This window comes from Mixophyes fleayi, chromosome 1, assembly GCF_038048845.1.
Source record: "Mixophyes fleayi isolate aMixFle1 chromosome 1, aMixFle1.hap1, whole genome shotgun sequence".
NCBI lineage: Eukaryota > Metazoa > Chordata > Amphibia > Anura > Limnodynastidae > Mixophyes > Mixophyes fleayi.
Window position 1 is genome coordinate 179,620,816 of NC_134402.1, and position 19,803 is coordinate 179,640,618.

Consider the following 19,803-nt stretch of genomic DNA (forward strand, 5'->3'; position numbering starts at 1 on the left):
CATTTTACTATTAAAGTATAGAACACAAAGATACTGTTCTTTATATAATACTGCTCAACTATCCCGATTTAGGCAGGACAGTCCCAATTTGTTGTTCGTTGCTGCTCTGTATGGAAGAGCAGAGGTGAACAAGTAGAGCAAATGGTGTTCGGAGGGCAGGGGAAAAAAGTGCTAGGCCCGCCCTAGGTTGTGTGGTCATACCCATCATGATAAGGGCACCCGTCCTGCTGCTGGAGAGACAAATGTTGGGAGGTATGTTTTATGGTGTAACTTAGACCTAAAATAGTTAATCGCTTCAACAAATTTAAACCATTTATTGCACTAATTAGAAAGATTTCTCATTTCTATGTAAGTAAAATGTATAATCATAAACTGCAAATTATTACTTTAATCAGTTATTGACAATATTAACAAGTGCCTGACAAAAGAAATGACTGAAATTAGTCTATGATCAACATGCAGTTTTATGCATGCTTAATGCAACGCGATTTTGCTTGTTGTAAAATTAATTGGGTTTTGTAGTTCGGCGTATATTACATTTCCCAATGTGAGCTCAATTTATTACAAGATGAAAAAAAATGACAAGACAGTTTTAAGAGATCATTATTACCATAGTGAAATTGATTTTGTGCATTGACTGCTTGAACCAGTAGAGTTCTTTTCTAAATTTTGACTTTAGCCATTCAGAACTACGCAATAGGAAAAACACATTTTTTTTTATTTGGATGTTTCTAAAAGTGTCCTCAGTCCATAACTTTTCACCTTTTTATAGCAAGTTTGATATACAGAGAGGAACGTGGTTTAGGAACCTATGGTGCAGTTTGTCAATACTGATCTATACTTTTGATAAAAGGAACAGTTTAGATGGCAATAGTGACAGGGGATTCGGGTAGAAGAGAAGGGGCAGTTGAGAGGTCTAGTTTGTAGCAGTTGCACTTTGCTCAATATCTGTTAAGGAAAATGCAGTGTTTGAAAATAACACTTGAAGATGCAAAATTGCACTAAAAACATAACAACCAATCAGCAATTGCAGGTTAGACAATAAAAGCACATATCTGATGGCACTAGGTTTTCAGCTGTAAAAATAAATAAATAAAAAATCTGTTAATTTTTGCACTGGAGTGTCAACAAAAACTGCTTAATTCATAGTAACGTATATTGCCCACAGCAATAACTGGTATTGTGAATTGATTTTAGTTGGTTAGAAGAGTATATTTTCATTTTTTGTTTTTAAATGACCTTGTTGTTGGGAGATTGATTTTGGGAACATGCACTGGGGAAAAATAAAATATAAAATTTGTTTTCCAAGAGGAAGCAAACTCTGCAAAATACAAGTATTCTATTTTGCCTCTGGATATCAATATGATTACCCAACATTAATGCTTAAATGCCACATTTGCATTCTTTTTATCCTAATATGGTTTCATTTGATTTGCTTTTAACATAACACTAATTGATATGTTAATCTCCCCAACAAGCACATAAGAAAAAAGCAGCTGTTCGTTCCTAATAAACAGTACTTTCTGAGAGCCAGTTCCAAGTTTTGCAATTGGCTTCTGTTTTTCAAAGATGTATTTAGGCATAACATAGAAAATATTTTTTACAAGGGACTCGATGTATTAATACTGTTACTAGAAAGAAGCAGACATGTTGGAAAGAATGTAGAGTACGTGAGGACATTGGCAATGTTCTTTGGCTTCTCCTGATTGCACTTCCAAACAAAGGGCTAATAGAACATGGTGGCTGTCGATGGTTTGGTAGAGCTGCAATTTGAGAAACATAATGCTGCCAGGTGAATGGAGCAGCTCTGTTTACTCATGTTGCTCTGGGAAACAGGTTCCAATGAAGACTGAGTCCTCTGTTCCATCCCTTCCTGCATGTGCCTCTGAGATCCACACAATTGTTGTTGTTATTATTTTTAACCTTTAATTAGAAATCCCTGACACAGTGGACAGTGCAGTGCAGAGGGGATCATGATACAAACAAATTACGAACCTTGAGATGTAACAGAAGTTAACAAAGGCCTTGTCCAAATGAGCAGTAGTAAGAGACAGTTGACTGACAGTATTAAGAATGTCAGCAAGAATGTGCAGGGAAAATGTGCTATGGGCTATCAATCAAGCTGATGCTACTGATGACATGGAATATTTATCGCTGCCTCTAGACCACATGATTTGTGTGTCTGTGTATTTTTAGTAAATATTTGTTAAAATTATACAGTAAATTGTTATGTTCAGTTAAGCTTAGCAGGGTAAATGTTAAAGCTATCTGACATACAGAATGAGATACATGTTTTGTAGTCTGATGCAGCCAACTGGAACCAGCGTGCTATATTACCTCTTCATTATAATAAAGAGAGGGAAATAATAAGGGAAGTACTTGTGCAAATAACCAAACATTGTCTGATTTGTACAGTGCTGCCTAGTATGTTGGCACTAAATGATTAAAGGGAAAATAATCAGTGGTTGTTCAACTAAAATATCAAACATCACAGCAGATCATCGTAGTATAACAATAACCCTAAGGGGTCATACAGTGTCAGACAGTATGCAAATCACAAATATGCCTATTTTAAACACCACTGAAATCTACCATGCCAGGCTACACAGCACCACGAACTGTGTTTACTATTTACCAGCAACATGGTGCTGGAAGTGAATGGAGAAAGTGCTATGCGCATAGAAATTCCACGGGCGAAGGATCCAGCGAGATGGCGTTGGCTTGCTGCGGAAAGCAAAGCTGTTTAGTTGGAGAACTTTGCAGACTCCATATTAATATATGGGGTCTGCATTGAGAAATGTTAACTGGGGTATGGCAGGAGAAATCTATGGTTCTCCTGCATTGAACCCTTCATAAATTAGGCGATGACCATTTTTCGGGGAAAACAGTTTATGGCTGATTGCATCTTAATAAATAAACCGCTATGGGACTTCCTGATATCAGATAATGTACTTTGTCACAGATAATAATTATTCCTACTTTACACGTGTGTAGAATATACTTCCCTCCAGTAGCACACTGCAAAGCATGTCTACATGAATTTAAGTAATGACCTGACAAGTAAAACACAGTGAAGGACTTTGTGGAATGTGTTTGAGGCTAAAGATTTTAGAGGTTAAGCAACCATGGAGCGAAGTTGTGTACTGAACTCAATACGGTATGAAAAGTTTATTTTCATATATGGTACTTTAAATAGTCGTACAAGGGCAGCTATTGTGCGGAATGTGTATATGAACCACCAAGGTACAAACAATCAATGAGCCTTTCTGCTCATCTGTCTCCACAGAATAGGGCTGGTCTGAGTTTCTTTTCCTCCCTAAAGTAATTCCTGTACATGAATGCACTTTTCTGTGCTTGTTTCCAGTGAATAGCATCCGTTTAGAGAAGAGGAGAGATTGCCTCTTGAAGCTGTAGAGTACAGCTGCTCTGTAAGAGATGCGGGACAGACTCCAGCTAGTCCTGTGAGATGATGCAGCTAGTACATTGGAAAGCTGTCTTCAGCCCGTTTAATATCTCACTGTTCAGTGTTTCCTGCTCACACTGGGCTCTTTGACGCAACAGAAAGCTGCTTTTTTCACTTCATCTCAGATGTGCCCCGTCATTTCAGGGTTTGTGGATTTCATATTCTCCTCTGGTCCCAAAAAAATAGAATATAAAAAAATCTTTTCTTTTCTATATTCTATTATTGTTGTTATTTAAATTTAAATCTATCAATTTTCATATGGTCACTTATTGTCAGTATGCCATTGAAATGCTGGACTATGCCTGCAGTACAACTAAAGCATATTCATGGGCAAGTGGTACTTCAGCAACTAGTTTTAAAAAACGAACACGCTGGCTGCAGATATCTTATGACCTGAATTTGCATTTTGTTTTCTGTTTTGTTCTATGACAATGACAGTGTTTTTCTTTTGGGATATCATCAAACTGTAAAAAATCTTAATTGGTTTGCAGGAGATGTCCATACCAGTCACTGGCTTTCATGTTTAACCTATCCTTTATTCTTATGTGACAACTGTATTTAATTGTAGTTTTTTTTTATGGAAATTTAGTTTTGTTTTTTGTTTTGGTCAGATTTTAAATCGGAACTCTGGAATTTGGACTTGGATACGTTTGTTTGTTTGTTGACTTCTGAGACCCCAGGTAAGCCACGCAATTTCTTATCTTTTAAATGAATGGTGACTTTCGCATTGAATATTTTTATTACTGATACAACGCACTGTATGCATTATGTAAAAATATATACACGGTTCATAAAAATTTGTTATATATAATATGAGACCATTGTTTTTACAAAAATAAAAATATTATTTATTTATTTTTTCTTTGTACAAATAATTGCCTTTTGTGCAGTTTTACCAAGTGCCATACGACCCAACGCTTCTGGTGGTCAAAGGCAACAGCTGGATTCCCAAGAACAGTTTTGATTTTATTTTTTAAATTTTTTTTATTATCAAGTAAAAGTAGAAGTAGCGAAATGTGTTTTACGGTGCTGGTTGTTTACTTTAGATTTATTTTTATTTGTTTTTTGTTTTTTAATCTGTAGAAGCTCACGTACAGCTGAATAAATTGCCAAAAGTCCTTTAGACTGTGTACACATAAAGTTAAGTTTTTGATTTGAACTTTTCTGTCATCTGAGCTAAAGGTATGGTGTCCAAGCGCTTACATTTTACATGCTGTCAGGTGCTCCTAGTAGTAAGTCTATGATTGTTTCAGTAAATGCTCATTAAGGGTTCAGGATGTGTTTGCTAAACTATTTGTTTTTCTTTTTATTAAAATAAATCTTACTGTGTTCCTTCTAATTCAAAATGTCATTGTGCCAGGAATATTGGAGCGCTACAGAAACACACCTTAACTATTTTCATTGGATTATATTGACACTTTACCAAATATCCAAAAGTACAGCTGGGAGCATTCAAAATAGAACAGAAATAAAGGATATGAAATGAGTACTGAACTCTTGTGGAACAAAGTCTGTGTGCCCGCAGCAGAACACATATTATTATTATTATTTATTTATATAGCGTCTGCATTCTCCGCAACACTATACAATTGGAAATAAACACATACAAAATAATCTGCCTTCTGTCTGTCCTTATGGTCATGGTTCTTCTTTTACCTATAATCAGTCCTCGTTTAAAGCAACTACCAAATAATTTGATGGTCTATTATCTGAAACATTTTAGGGAATTTTAACATGTATGCATTAAAAATGCTGACATTACAGGAATATTTTATTAAAACACAATTTATTTTGAACACAATGCTCACCTTGTAGGAAAGACAAGTGCTGTCCCATCTCTGAGAGTTGCTTTGTTCAGACATTACTAGATAAGAATGTATGTAGATTGTTTTATACCCTTTCTATCAATCATGGTTATAATTTAATCACAGAGGCACTGTTCCATTGTATTCTATGGCTGATATTTAATGCTACCTTTACTGAGCAATCCTTATTAAAGGGTGGTCTGCTTTTGGATAAACTCCCTTTATATCCTGCACTTCCATGTAGTCCTTCATTCCACCAGGAATCTCCACATTTACGTGAAGCTAGGAGCTGGACCGCACTGTGTGTCTTAGCAGCCGCAGTGGCTTACAGTGTATAAGGATACAATCCATCCAGTCTTACTGTACAGAGATATATAGAACACTTTTATTCAGCTCAGTTACATAGGACTGTACCAGAGCCTCCTCCCCTGTCAACCACAGCAACTGCTTTGACGTACACCGTGGGGTACCAGCAGGGCCCGATTATCCAATAGGCTGACTAGGCTGTAGCCTAGGGTGAAAGACTTTTGGGGGGGCAAAATTACGACAGAATAGAGGTATAAACTGAAATGCAAATTAAAATATGAGAGAATAGTTGTTCAACAAAGTAAAAAGAAAACCTGAAAGAAAAATATAGTTGGGCATTAATCATGACTATTCCCATGGTGAAGGCTGAAGACAATGAGTCATCCTTGAGTGGCCACTTGAGGATAGGAGAGACGAGGATGGAACAGGCATGATAGCCACTTTCACATATTCACCCTCAGTTGCACTTGCTCATGCATCCGTTCCGCTATACATTTCTGAAATGAATGAAAATAAAATTGAAGACAAAGATTGCTGTTACCATTTAAAAAGCCAAGATGAGTTTCAAAACCATGGGAACATAAATATTGGTGGGGGAGGGGGGGCTGGATTTTAAATTAATAGCGTATTCGCTTATGGTGGCCTGAATCCTTAATGAGGCCCTGGGTACCGGATCCCAAATGAAGGAGAGACCCAGCAGTCACAGGCCACAGCTTTGATATGAATTCTTTAAGGGAATTACGTACAGGTTCTTCTGTTACACTATGACATATTTACATAGTACACACCACAATTAAAGATGCAAATCACATAGTTCTTTGTATTTGCAATAATTTTACCTGCACCATATTGATGAAAGCAAAATCTGCGGACCATTCCTTTATTTAAGCATTTTTTACACTTGTTTCCTGATGTGTTTTGTTGACTCATAAAAAGTTAACTGGTCTAATTCACCATACACCTTCATACCTCTTATGGATTGCTCCATATGTTTTTATCATTATGTTCTTTTTTACTATATTTATGTATTGACTCGCACTTCTTCTTTATGTTTTGATATATTTGTGTTTATTTAGCATGCACTGAATTCACTATGGGTATTTTATAGTTTCCAGTGAGGTATCATGTAGTCATGACATATGTGTGCCCCATAGGTAGCAGGAAATCATGTCGAGAACACCTCTCTTTGCCTTATTATTTTGCTCCCAGTCCGGGTCATTATCAATCAACTGGTCCTTGATTTATATGATTATGGTGATGCTAGTGCTGAGGAATTCTGTGATGAGGTTTCTTGCTGGTGTTTCCTCTTCTCCATCCGTGTCCTCAGATTTACTAAGGAGGTGTTGAGACAGAGAATGAACTGTGATTAACTGTAAGTGGCTGAGATTGTATGTGAAGCGCTCTAATTAGCTGTTTACTGTAATGGCGGCTACTTTGGGACGTTTTAAGTGGTGTTTAGAATGAATTTTTTGTTTTAAATTACAAAATTGACTATAGTTTAAAAATCGCCTAACAGATCAGCGATATGCGGGGTACAGTTATGTGGGGTCTGAATGTATTCATCACAGAATTCTTTTTTGGCAAAGTGATGACATTTCTCTATGTTTTGTCAGACTTAGAAACTTCATCAGGGAAAAGTATAAAGTATCTTTGATGCTCTTAAGTGTGACCTCAAACCTAATTGGTTTTTCTACATGGGCACCACTGTGCCTTAGTGGTTAGCACTTCTGCCTTACAGAACTGGGGTCATGAGTTAAATTCCCAACCATGGCCTTATCTGTGTGGAGTTTGTATGTTCTCCCCGTGCTTGCGTGAGTTTCCCCCGGGTGCTCCGGTTTCCTCCCACACTCCAAAAACACACTGGTAGGTTAATTGGCTGCTAACAAATTGACCCTAGTCTGTGAGTGTGTGTGTGTGTGTGTGTTAGGGAATTTAGTTTGTAAGCCCCAATGGGGCAGGGACTGATGTGAATGAGTTCTCTGTACAGCGCTGCGGAATTGGTGGCGCTATATAAATTGATGATGATGATAGGTGCTAGGATTAAAGTAAAAGTATTTTAAGCACGATATTCTATTGCTTGTTCATGAATACATTTATGTATAATAAGAAAACTTACATTCAACATGCATATATATACCTGGTTAAAGATCATTGCTACACATTGGATGAATGTTAAACTTTTTGTTTCAGGAACATTTTGTTGAATAATTTGGGGAACTAAGGAGTAAAAGTAATGTAGTTTGTACAATATGTATCTTCAATTTTATTTATCTTGTGTACTGTGTTGGTGAGTGCATTAGCTTTCCCATGGTGACATCTGCTTTATGGTCACCTCAGACAAGACAGTAAAATTGACTTCTTGGTGAAAAGCTGCAAGGCACCTACAAATTATGAGCCTTAACGCCCCTCTTAGACTATTGTTATAATAGTTGCTCCATCAGAAAGTGCATGTTTGCACAGAAAATGAATGGAAGCAGAAGAGGCAGCTATCTAGGATGCAGCTAAGCTTGTGGGCATATTTCAAGCACTGAATAAGAGCACAGCATAACAATGCTGCAACTATGCCATATGTATTAGTGGCAGAGGGATGGGTGCAGTTTGATATTCTTTCTTTCTTTGGTGACCCATCACAGTATATAGCATTTGATATGCAACAAAGGCTATCTTGCACACCAATGGTTATCATTATGTTATCTCATGCATTTCTGTTGCTCATTGAAAAAAAATGACATGCTACTCACTAAGAGAGACTGAGGGCTAGATTTACTAAGCTGCGGGTTTGAAAAAGTGGGGATGTTGCCTATAGCAACCAATCAGATTCTAGCTGTCATTTTGTAGAAAGTACTAAATAAATGAAAGCTAGAATCTGATTGGTTGCTATAGGCAACATCCCCACTTTTTCAAACCCGCAGCTTAGTAAATCTAGCCCTGAGACTGAGATGTTGTCACAAGTCCTCAATGCTGGTTGCTAGCATATGAAAGATGAAAGCTACAGTACAGGGTGGCACTCTCAAGATCACATAAGCCAGTTCTCCGGCTTCTTGCTAGGGGGAAGACATGCTGTCATTAACAACAAGCAGACAGCTCCTGGCACTCTTATGAAGTACAGTGGACCTTGAGTGGCTGCTGTATAACCACCTTTCTGGCAATATTAACAATGCAGGATATGTCTATTAATTGACAATGTATAAGGATGAATGCAGTAAAAAAAAAAAAAATGTCATAAGAGGACTTGGTGACAAGTTAAAGGCAATTGTTCGACCGTGAACATGAAGCATTTTTTTAATGCCTAGTAATTACTTGAAAAAAAACCCACAAGAATCTAGAGCAGTGATCAACAACGTCATTGCAGCATTGCAAAAGTATCAATAAATCCCTTCAAAAAACACAATATAAATGGTGCAAAAGCCTTGTATTTTCCCCACTAAGACACTGTGAGTGAGGTCTGACACAGGAGAGCACGACTTCTTCTCTACTCTGCAGTGTGTCTTCATTGACACCAGATCATATATTTCTAGTTTTGTAACTACACTAATTCAAGTTTCATGCCTGCATTGATTTTTTAACTGTCACGTCTCTAGTAGACTAACTAAACTTTGAATAAATTAGCTGAAGTACCCAGCGTTTTTCAGGTTTAAATTTTCAAATTAAGTTATCAATGAGTTGGATGTAACGGTCAACGTTTTAAAAATAATTAGCAGCTAAGCAACTATTCCAACACACCCATGCGGTGGCTGCCCGGGTTGGGCACGCTTTAACTATGACCACTATTCCGACAACTTTAAAGCCTACAAATAACATCTGAAATGATGAAAAAACAATGTGAAAATAAACAGACTTACCTTCAAGCCGACGTCTGTCAATAGAAATTTAAACAGCAATGTGGGGACCCCTAAGGTTTAGTGTTTAAACACTTAACCTAACATTGCTGATTTAAATTTCTACTGACAGACGTCGCGCTGACACCAGCCAGCACTGCCGAACACTTGTTGAATCGGAATCACTTGCTGTCATCATGGTGCTTTCATCGGAGATGTCCAGCGTCGGCTTGAAGGTAAGTCTGTTTATTTTCACATTGTTTTTTCATCATTTCAGATGTTATTTGTAGGGTTTAAAGTTGTCAGAATAGTGGTAATCGTAAAAAGGATTACCACCGGGCTGCCCAGTGCCATTTTTGTTTTTATATAAAATATTCTGTAAATCCATCCAGTGGAAGGCCCATAACAGGCACTTTTGGGTCAAAGTTCTGCCCAGTGTACACCAACTGGAGGTCCGTCTAGGACCCTAACCGCCCTTAAAACTTGGCCAAGATCCAAATGGATCAACTCTCCTTGGGTTCATCCCAATTGGTGCAGGGGTGTCCTGACAGCCAAACAAACAGACCAATGAATTTTTGTATAAATATATATATATATATATATTATAATGACACGTTTTAAAAATATCTCCTTGAAATTCCTTCCTTCTCCTCTGTAATGCCATTTTTTTGTTAATTTGCCCACATTGTGACAGTTTTATTGTAGCTTGTGGATATTATTTAATATATTATATCTTATATCTTGTATCTAAGTGTTGTGGAGGTTCCCAATAATACAGTCACGCTTTGCAACAATCTTTCTGCAGAATAACTTAATATCCATACTTTGCTGAACATACAGGGGAGTAGAGTCAATAATTTTATTACAGAGTTGATAATTAAGAGATGTCCTTACTGCACACGTCCCAGTATTCCAAACTGAAAAATGTATACAAATTATGCCACACCTCTGAAACACCCAGACTACACGTCATCCAACTGTACCATGTCCTTTAGACACAAATCCATACCTCTTCTTTTTTTTTTTTTGACTGGACACAGCATTTTTGGCCACCAGAATTCAGGTCTGTTGAGGGGATGCAATTGATGACACACTGTCAGTGTACAGCTCCACTATCGCTGACCACCTCTGCTGTAGAATCTACCAAGAACATACTTTTAAATATAGAGATGGAGTAATTTTGTTTTTTTGTCTACCATAAAGGACAAATAGAGCAAAAAGCAAAATAAGAAAATGGAATGTTCACTCACAAACAGCAGTGTATTATATAAATATAAGAAAAAAGTGGGGCATGTAGAGAGAGAGAATGATTCTTATCCAGTTAGGTGAGTGGTTTTCCTTGACAGGCATGTTTCTAGATCTGTCTAAACTTTTGTTTGACCCTCATATATAATGAACCCATGCAATCCATAAAAAAAAGTAGTTTATTCTTTGGAGGATTGGAGACCATGGCTATAAGGTTGACCTTTATATGGATGCAATACAAATATCAGTGCAGGTCAGTAATTTGTTCTGGAGTCTCTCTAGCTCAGTGAAGGAGCTATCAGATGTGAGCAACCTGTCAGTCAGGACCCATGTGACATCCCAAAATGTTTTCAGGAGTTTCATATATGCAATATTCTATTGCAGACTGTCTCTTGTGGGGTCCCAGGACAATGGGGCACCAACACTCTGGGTCTCTGTTGAAAGAAAAGGTTCCCACATTTGTATTTGACTTAAATGGAGAAATGGAAGTGTTTTTTGTTAGTTTTTTATTTAGCAGAGAGAAAATAAAATATGGAGTACATGTTAATGCAGCCAACAGTGCATCTTGATTAAGGATTAAGTGCATAGTCCAAGCTATATTTATTAGTCTAGCCGTTAATGGCTTAGAATATTTCAATTAATTAGAGAACATTCTGTGCTATGGGGTGACGTTCACTGCAATACACTATGCTCTGTATGCCATCCTCTGTGTAAATAGAGACAGTAATAAATCATGTTAAATGTAACCAGGAAATGACACAATATTTTGCTCATTTTTGTTGCAAAAGATCAAGTACAGTACTTTCTAAATTGGTACTGTATGAATGTGGAAATGCCACAACATGTCATTATAAATGTAACGTTTAATTTGCAACTTTCGAGATTAAAAATGAACAATACAGAAGTGGGAAGTCGGGAAATGCTTCAATATTTTGTATTAGCGAGATTCTGCCATTACTCATGTTTTGCATAATTGAGCTGAATTATTGTAGTTCAGGTAATAGGTCATTTTGATTAATCTGGGCCTTGGCATCCCAAAAACAAGTAATTTGTTATATACTAATTTTAGTTTGTCATATACGAAACTGAATCAAATTGGTTTTCAAGGATGTTTTAGACAACTGTAATAAAGTTAATATACTATGCATGGAATTCTACCTGGATTTATTGTAAGAACGATAAACATTTGGGATGGTACAGTTTTTGCAGCCGGATGCTACTTTTGTGCCTTAACATTCCAATTCTTGATGAGTATGTTCTGCAAGAACAATGTACATTTTATATTTCAGTTTATCCAGACCACACAACATACATGTTAATTTTTTGAGGGATACCTTTTTAGTAAATATATCTTCTATAGCAATGTTGCATGCATTTTTAATGGTCAGACTTTGCTAGATGAGAAATACATTTTTACAGTATTTTACTTATGGTGTTTTTTGCTGCAGAACCATTTCATTGTTTAATTGGCTATATAACAGAAAATATTAAGGAAATAAAACTCTGTTATGACTTTGAGGTAGTTTTGCAACCAGGAAAATATCTGAGGTTCTTCCATCAAGTGTTTTTGCAGAATTTGGTGATGCAGTGGTCTAAATGGAACATAATTGCCCAGCAAATCAGAGCAGCTTATGTCTAATTGGCTGTAACATGAGAAAACGGCTCTGATTGGCAGAGCATGTTTTGGCTCCTCCATGTCATTTGAGTATATTCATAGTCATTGCTGCTCTGCTAGTGTCAGATAGGCGTTTAAAAAAAATTCGTCAATTTTCTGTCCAGAAAGCTAACATTTAAATGAATGGGAAACATCGATCTTTAGTCATATTAAACAGATTCTGTTGTCAAAGTGGCACATTCACATTTCAACTAATCAATAAATAGCATTGATCAGTCTAGTGCATGTTAGGCTAATGAAAGTGAATTCGATGCATTTCATATGTACCCACTATATGGCACAGTAGAGTTATGTAATGTCATATAAATAGTATAAATGGTAAAATGTGCATCATGTTATGATGCAAGTCTCAAATACCTTTAAAGATTGCAAAATGGTGCTATTTTTTTTGTATTTTCTTACTGGCCCTAGTTTAATTAAGGTTGGACATAGCTGTTTTATTGTACATGGTTTAACATTAATTTTGAAGTAATTAACTGTTTTTATTATGCAATGGTAACCATGTTAAGGTAATGCCGCAGTTTAAGATTGTATGGAAAAAGCCTGTTTCTTCTTTCATTAATACCTTTAGTTATAAAATGTGATTGAACTTTTTTGTTTCACCCAGCAATATTATTGTAATATAAGTAATATAAATTTGTTTTACTTGTTCAAAAACTAACATTAACCTACTGGGGGAGGAAAATGGAGCATCTGGAGGAAACCCACGCAAGCATGGGCAGAATATACAATGCTAATCACTGTGTCCGCTACAATAAAAGAGGAATATGGCATTTGCAATCTTTTGGCTTTTTTAAGTGGAGGTGTGCACTCAATATTTTTTTCTTTTCTTGGTTAGTTTACATTTAAGCACTCTATTGACATACTTGCTACTGCTAGCATTGTTTTTCACATCCAATAGAATCTTTACCATACAGCGGCATTTCTCTTGACACATATATGATAAAAGCAATCAGAGAGGATGCAAAGATCCTTTGTTTAAGTATTTTTATATTCTGAGCGATAAGTAAAAAATGCTTTCATGTGGTGTAGTCCACATTAAGCCATTTTAAAGTAATAAATTGCAATGCGTGAATATCTTTGAAGTCAGGAGGGTATTGTATTACAAAGACCGTTGCTTCCTGAAATGCTTCTATTTACACTTGGACATTTTTTGCGAGCCATTTCTCCAGAACAGGATTAGATATCATATCAAGTGCATCAGCTTGAACTGCTCTGTGTTGTGCTCTTAGACAGTGATTGTTCAACAGGCTTTTCAGACCTCTATTATATTATGAGTAATGTGGGGTGTTTTCCATTGCAGTGAATATCTATTCAATGGCTCCAGTGTTTTTTTAAGGTTTAACATTAAGGATGTATGCTTATGGAGGTAAAAATAGCAGAAGAGAGCAAATTCTGAGTTGAGATTGAATAGCAAGGACTTTGAACATGCACATTAGCCATAGGTATTTGACAAGCAGAAGTTAAAAGGATATTGTGTTAGATAAAGATGTGCACAAGTGATATGGGAAACTTCTGTCTCAGGTTGCATCCACTTTGAGGTGCAGGGCCGTATGCAGCATTATTCTGACCTCTGAACAGATCCAAGGTACTGGACACTGGCCATTCGCTACTGATGGGAAAGCTGATTATTTGTGGGTGTTTCTTTGTCCTCTTGAAGATTGACCACAAATTCTCAATGGGATTAAGGTCTGGGGAGTTTCCTGATCATGGACCCAAAATTTCAATGTTTTAATCCCGAGTCACTTAGTTATCACTTTTGCCTTATGGCAAGGTGCTCCATCATGCTGGAAAAGGCATTGTTCGACACCAAACTTTTCTTGGATGGTTTGGAGAAGTTGCTCTTAGAGAATGTTTTGGTACCATTCTTTATTCATGGCTGTGTTCTTAGGCAAAATTGTGAGTCAGCTTTAGGAGAAGGTCCTGGCGCTTGCTGGACGTTCTTGGGCGCCCTGAAGCCTTCTTCACAACTATTGAACCTCTCTCCTTGAAGTTCTTGATGATCTGATAAATGGTTGATTTAGGTGCAATCTTACTAGCAGCAATATCCTTGCCTGGGAAGCCCTTTTTGTGCGAAGCAATGATGACTGCACATGCTTCCTTGCAGATAACCATGGTTAACAAAAGAAGAACAATGATTTCAAGTACCACCTTCCTTTTAAAGCTACCAGTCTGTTATTTTAACTCAATCCGCATGACATAGTGATCTCCAGCCTTGTCCTTGTCAACACTCACCTGTGTTAATGAGAGAATCACTGACTTGATGTCAGTTTTTTTGTGACAGGGCTGAAATGCAGTGTAAATGTTGTTTTTAGTATAAAGTTCGTTGTTATGGCTAAGGGGGACTTTGAAATTAAATGTAATTCATCTGATCACTCTTCATGACATTCTGGAGTATACCCAAATTGCCATCATAAAACTGTGACAGCAGACTTTGTGAAAAATAATATTTGTGTCATTCTCAAAACTTTTGGCCATTACTGTAAAGTAAAGCGTTTAATGATCTAACGTTCTATAATAGATGCACATTACATTTTGCTTTTTATCACAATAATTAAGGACTTTTTAAATCAATTTTAAAAAATGTGTCCTCTCACCAAAAATTCATAATAACTTAAGCCTAGTCACTTCACAGGAGAGAATAAAAATATAAGCATTTTACCTTTTGGATGATGATACATTGATAATGCTACTGAAATAGTGGTAGGACCACTATCTGCTTCAGACTATGCAAGAGCTGCCATAATACAGGGTTATCTTCCCTGATACAATTGTAAAAGAAATAGTTATTATGCGCTCAATTGATTTTAGATTAGGAATTATGTTATACCAATAATGGGTTCAAAGTGTGTGTCTTAAATCGTCTAATACTATGACATGAACACAATGGTGGAGTCTATAGATATATATATAAATGCTCCCTGAGTGGATGATATGGTGGTGTCCACTTAAATTATGTTATTTCATGTACTATGATACCTAAATGAGAGTATCAAGGTGGTACTTTAGGGAGGGCGAAGGATTGGGGGCCTATGAGAGGGTGATGTAGCTAGACAACAAATATTTATTGTCAACTTAAGTTAATAACACAAATTATTTAAAAATAATTAATATTTGGTAAACATAGCATACCTAAAACACTTGATAAGTAACATAAAAGAAGTCATATATACATATACTACTGTGCTTAATCTAGCTTGCGGTCATCACGTGATGCCAAAAAAAAGTTATTGCCCAGTTACTTGATTGGTCCTTAGATGTTTAAAAAGTCCAGAACCATGAGTATGTTTCAAGCAGGCAGCAAATCCTGCGCTTGGACAGAAATTCACTTTGATGGATTAGACCTGCCTCTGTGTGCTGGACTAGTTCAGTAGTGGCAGTGTGATCATTCAGAAGTTCGGCATGCATTCCACTTTGGAACGCATGCGCTGTACTTTTTTCCTGTTGAATATCACTAGGGGGCTTGCCGAACGCATTTCATCTGTCTGGCAGACTTTCTCAAAGAGTTGTACCTGTCATTGGTAATAAGCGTATCTAAAGGATACCACACAAGCTCTACAGTATTTAAACAAGATTACATTGAATACAAACTGCTGGCTTGTCACTTGTGATGTGACTTTGCTGTACACGATTATAAAACACAATCTAAGTATCTATAATATACATCATTTTTTAGAACAAGATCCAGGTATGAGCATGGCACAAACAAACTTTATCCTAACCAATCTAGAATTCATGTTGAAACACAACTATTTATGGTTTGAAGACTAATTTTACTTACAGATGCAGGACACTGCAATGGGCACTAGGTTTTGAAATTCTGACAAAATCCAAGCATTGATTAGGCAAGAATGGACGGCGGCCATCAGTCAATATGTGGCCCAGAAGTTGATTGACAGCATGCCAGAGCGAATTGCAGAGGTCTTCAAAAAGAAGGGTCAACACTGTACATATTGACTCTAAACTTAATGTAATTGTCAGTAAAAGCCTTTGACACTTTTGAAATGCTTGTAAACTTACTTCAGTATACCATAGCAACGTCTGACAAAAAGGTCTAAAAACACTGAAGCAGCAAACTTTGTGAAAAACAATATTTGTATCATTCTCAAAACTTTTGCCCATGACCAGGGCTGCCAAGAGGAATTCAGGGCCCGGGTACAACAAACTCATGGGGCCCCCCCATAGTTGAGTAAGCCCTAAAAAATTTTTGCGCCGCCGTTAGGCGGCGCAAAAAACACGACGCGGGTTTGGTCATACATTCAGGGGCATGTCAATGCGCCATTGGGGCGTGGCTAGCCTAACGACGGTGCAAAAATTTTCGGGAATGTGGTCATACATTTGGGGCCGTGGCAATGCACCGTTGGGCGCATAGCTAGCACATCAAAATCACTAGGTCCTGAATTCACCACAGCGTCACATATGTCCAAGCACTCCTGACTTTTAAGACATCCAGCACCACAGTGTAGTATACAAAGAATGCAGTGTGTACACAAACAGTTCAGTCTTGGCCTGCGCCCACTGGGCTCACCAAACATTGGCATTGTCCCTACTAGAATCACAACATTTCACACACTATGCTGCTCTGTCCTACCTGTTCTTCTCACTTTCTCCACCCGAGGCTGCTGGTTTCTTTAGTTGTGGCTTGCCTGGATCTTGGAATGTAGAAGGACCTATTTGGGAAAAAAATGGCTACATTTAGAAAATTTCAGTCAGACGCAGCGTTAAATCAATAGCACCCACGATTAATAATTAGGCCTTCCTCCAGCCCCAACATTAAAATAATAGAATTCACATGTAATAAATAAACCTATTTCCCGTCATGCAAACAGCCTAGCAATACCTATTTCCCGCAACCATCACTGCCATTAAATAATTCATAGTCACATTTAATAAATAGACCTCATCCTCCCCAAACTCACCTCCACATTCAATAGGCCCCAAATCACCCCATCTTAAATTAATAATCCCCACTATTAAATTGCCTCACCATCACCCTACAAACAAAATAGCGCCCATTAATTAGCCACCACCTACCGCACACACACTACATTGCAACAAGCCCCATCACAACTACACTGCGCCCTCCATGCTGCTTTCCCCCCTTTTTATTCACTCTGTGCCTCTTTGCCCCTTTTTTTTATAACTCTGTGCCTCTCTGCCGCTGTTTTCCTCCTCTGTGCCTCTCTGCCCCTGTTTTCCTCCTCTGTGCCTCTCTGCCCCTCTTTTCCTCCTCTGTGCCTCTCTGCCCCTCTTTTCCTCCTCTGTGCCTCTCTGCCCCTCTTTTCCTCCTCTGTGCCTCTCTTTTCCTCCTCTGTGCCCCTCTTTTCCTCCTCTGTGCCCCTCTTTTCCTCCTCTGTGCCCCTCTTTTCCTCCTCTGTGCCCCTCTTTTCCTCCTCTGTGCCCCTCTTTTCCTCCTCTGTGCCTCTCTTTTCCTCCTCTGTGCCTCTCTTTTCCTCCTCTGTGCCTCTCTTTTCCTCCTCTGTGCCCCCTTTTCCTCCTCTGTCCCTCTCTTTTCCTCCTCTGTGCCCCTCTTTTCCTCCTCTGTGCCCATCTTTTCCTCCTCTGTGCCCCTCTTTTCCTCCTCTGTGCCCCTCTTTTCCTCCTCTGTGCCTCTCTTTTCCTCCTCTGTGCCCCTCTTTTCCTCCTCTGTGCCTCTCTTTTCCTCCTCTGTGCCTCTCTTTTCCTCCCCTGTGCCTCTCTTTTCCTCCTCTGTGCCTCTCTTTTCCTCCTCTGTGCCTCTCTTTTCCTCCTCTGTGCCTCTCTTTTCCTCCTCTGTGCCTCTCTTTTCCTCCTCTGTCCCTCTCTTTTCCTCCTCTGTGCCTCTCAGTTTCTTTCCTTACCTTTTGTCAGCTTCTTTCTTTTCTTCTCTTCTCTTCTGTCTTCTCTTCTTTCTTCTTCTTTGGTCTTGTCAGGCTGCGGCGCTCCTCACTGACTGACTGCCGGGCGTGACTTGATGACGTCACGCCCGACAGTCAGTGTGAATGGAGAAGACAGGAGAGGAGGGACGCGGCGCCGCGGTCACGTGAGTATTGATTTTTTTTTTTTTTTTTTTTATTTCTTATAGCTCCCCCCACCAACGCCCCCCCCCCCCCCTCCCCCTACCCCGCGGGAATTTTTTTTTTAAAAAAATAAAAATACGCAAAATACAAAAAAATAGAATAAAAAAAAAAAATGACAAAAAATAGCAGCAAGGGCCCGGCCCGGGCCCCCTGGCATGGCCGGGCCCGGGTAAAATGTACCCGCTCCCCCCCCCTCTCGGCGGCCCTGCCCATGACTGTAGTAGACTGGACTGTATGCCTTACAGAGGTCATTGGTTCCAAGCCACAAAATAGCTTCCTCTACTGTGTATAGATGTATGTGAATGTGTATGATATATAATGTGTATGAGTTTGTTCATAGTGTACAAACTGAAATTATATCTAGTATATATAGTCTGCTGGTACTAGTGACAATTAAACTACAAAAAAACAACTGAGGTTACGGTCCCTTTAAAAAAAGATTACAGCCTTCATTAAACATTTATCATTCACTTTGAATGATTTGAAAGGAACATTTAATTATCATTCACTTTGGTTGAAAGGAACATTTTAATTATCATTGAATGACTGAATGGTCCAAGATCATATTACATGAATACATCAAAGGTGTTCCTAAGCAAAGTATATTGAAGTTTTATAACACTTTTCCCACTGCTGAAATAAAATTGTAATATAATTTCATTGTACTTTGTTTACTGAAGAAATGAAAAGTCCTTACACCTATTTTTTTTTATGCATTAAAGTAATCATAGAGATGTCGTTCTTTGGTAACTAGACTTGTTTCCCAGGTACTTGTATGCTGGCATAGTAACACTACCAATTGTATTTAATTATAATTGTTGTTCTAATGGTTTGCATCCTTGTTACAAAGCAGATGGGATCGTTGCAGACTCCCAAATGGAAAGCTGATAATGACCAAAATGAAGGTTAATGGTAAACAACCAGAATAATATCATTTCACATGTTATGTACTTACATTGGGAAGCAGCCCTGCAAGTCTTTTATTGGTTAACCTGCTAATTAGTCTATTTCTCTTGCTTACTTTTTCTGCAAAGTTTTGCTCAAGGATATTATACTTTTGTAATGGAATATTGAAATCTACTTATGTTATGTTTTTTTCTTTTATTTTTTTTAGAACTTTTTATTTAACATTTGTTGGCTGCAACCTTAGTGTTTTGCAACATATATAACTTAAAATGTGTAGTAGAGACATTATTCGTTAGCAGAACCATGTACCTATCTTGTTAGAAGTATAGAAGTATCACAAATAACTGTTAATTGGGAGGAAGGGGGGGGGGTTGTCTCAAAAGTATAATCTAGCTTATGTTTGTGCATGTGTTTGAGATGTTTATCTTTGCTGGAAGAGGCACAGTGACCAAGCCTAGTTAAATGTGCTTTCTTTATCATGTAGATGGTAAATATTTTTTTCCGGGTGGGCTATAAAACAATTATA

The 19,803-nt window shown here is 37.8% G+C and overlaps 1 protein-coding gene across 2 annotated transcripts in view; it reads left to right on the forward strand.

The window, feature by feature from the left end:
• Window positions 1-19,803, forward strand: part of CSGALNACT1 (chondroitin sulfate N-acetylgalactosaminyltransferase 1) — a 342,472-nt gene that overhangs the window by 105,462 nt on the left and 217,207 nt on the right. For both annotated transcript variants that reach the window (XM_075204577.1, XM_075204578.1), the window contains exon 2: window positions 4,075-4,143. The gene's annotated coding sequence lies outside the window, so the exon portion shown is untranslated. The remainder of the gene's footprint in view (window positions 1-4,074; window positions 4,144-19,803) is intronic.